The sequence below is a fragment of the Coturnix japonica genome, chromosome 25 (assembly GCF_001577835.2).
Source record: "Coturnix japonica isolate 7356 chromosome 25, Coturnix japonica 2.1, whole genome shotgun sequence".
NCBI lineage: Eukaryota > Metazoa > Chordata > Aves > Galliformes > Phasianidae > Coturnix > Coturnix japonica.
In genome coordinates, this window is record NC_029540.1 from 123,931 (window position 1) to 125,725 (window position 1,795).

General features: G+C 66.3%; 1 protein-coding gene across 1 annotated transcript in view; it reads left to right on the plus strand.

Moving 5' to 3' along the window:
• The window catches only part of LMNA (lamin A/C), a 14,818-nt gene that overhangs the window by 12,705 nt on the left and 318 nt on the right, over positions 1 to 1,795 (plus strand).

The window sequence follows — 1,795 nt, forward strand, 5'->3', positions numbered from 1 at the left end:
GGGAACAATAAATAGGGACAGCTAATAGGGACATGAATAGAACATTTGAATAGGGACAGTAAAAGGGTCAGTATGGGCAGCAGGACAGGAGAAGGACAGGGCAGGGGATGGGGGCAGGGGCGCCGTGCACCAGATGCCAAGGACAGACCGGCACGTCCCCACCACCCCACCATCTCCCCCCCCCATCACCGATTCCCCCCAACACTCCCCCCATTCACCGCCCCCTCCCATTACCACCCCCCATTTACCGCCCCTCCCCCACTCCCCCCCCTCTCACTGTTCTCCTGGGTCCCCCTCCTGGGTGGGTATTTTTGGGGGTCTCCGGGTCCCCCCCCCCATTGGGGGCTGTTTTTGGGGGTCTCCAGGTGACCCCCCCCCCATTGGGGGCTGTTCTGGGGGGGCTCCCTGTCCCTCCCCCCCCGTGGGAGCATTTTGGGGCTTCATTTTCCTCCCCCCATTTTCCTGGGGGTGTTTTTGGGCAGCTCTGCATCCCCCCCCCTCCCTTTGGGGGCCATTTTTGGGGGGGTTTCAGGTCCCCCCCCCCCCGGGGCCTCTTTTGGGGGGCTTTTTTGGGGGGCCCCATTCCCCCCCCCCCCCTTGGGGGCATTTTTGGGCAGCTCTGGGTCCCCCCCCCCCCCTTTTCCCCATTCAACCCCCCCCCCCCCCCCGCCCGCCCCCCCCGGTGCTGCTTTTCCATTCAGGTTTTCCAGTTGTGCCTTAAACGGGAGCAGCTCAGTGGGACGGCACGGACCCCAACGGGACCCCAATGGGACGATAATGGGACCCCAATGGGACCCTGATGGGACGCGATGGGACCCCTGGACGCACAGTGTGACCCCGGGGGGGCAGCGAGACCCCCATCACCCGACGTGACCCCAGATCCCATGTAGGGCAGCACTGGTTCCTTGTTGGGGGTTGGGGGTCGCTGCCCCCCCGTCCCCCCCCAGCCGCTCCCTGCAGTGCTGCCCCCCCCCCCCGCTGTGCTCTGTACGCCCCCCCTGCTCCCCCCAATACAGCAGACCCCCCCCCGCTTCCTCTTGTGTCATTCCGTGTCGCCGTGGGAATGTGGGGGGGGGCTGAAATCGCACCGATGGACCCTGTGACAATGGAAGGAGCCCCGGAATGTTGGACCCCCCCCAACTCGTGGCCGTGGGACCCCCCGGGGCAACGGGACCCCCCCCATCCCCTGCTTTCTCTACGGGATCCGCTCGTGGCTGCCGCCCCCTTGTGGCCGTGCCGGGTACTGCAGCGCGGCCCCAAATGGGCTGAGCCGGCACCGAGCGCTGCCAGGGGGCGACCCCCCATTATACAGACCCCCCCCATTATACAGACCCCCCCCCATTATACAGACCAACCCCATTATACGGACCAACCCCATTATACAGACCAACCCCATTATACAGACCCCCCCCATTATACGGACCAACCCCATTATACAGACCCCCACACACTATACAGGACCCCCCCCATCATACGGACCCCTCCCATTATACAGACCCCCCCCATCACACAGAGCCCCCCATCCCCCCAGCTGTGATGTGAGTCCGCCCGGCTTAGTGTGGGGGGGGTCCTTTGCCCTCCAGAACCGGGGGTGAGGGGCTGGGGGTCACTTTGGGGGCTGTGGGGCACAACGGACCCGGCGCTGATTTGAGGCGGAGCCCCGATCCGGGGGTGGGATGTGGGTCAGTGCCCCCCATCCGTGCGTGCCGGGGGGGATTAAGGCCGCCGGGCCCCACTGAGCCGGGGGGGGGGGCGGGCACGGCGCCCCCCGGCACAAAGCTGCTTATGGGGCCGC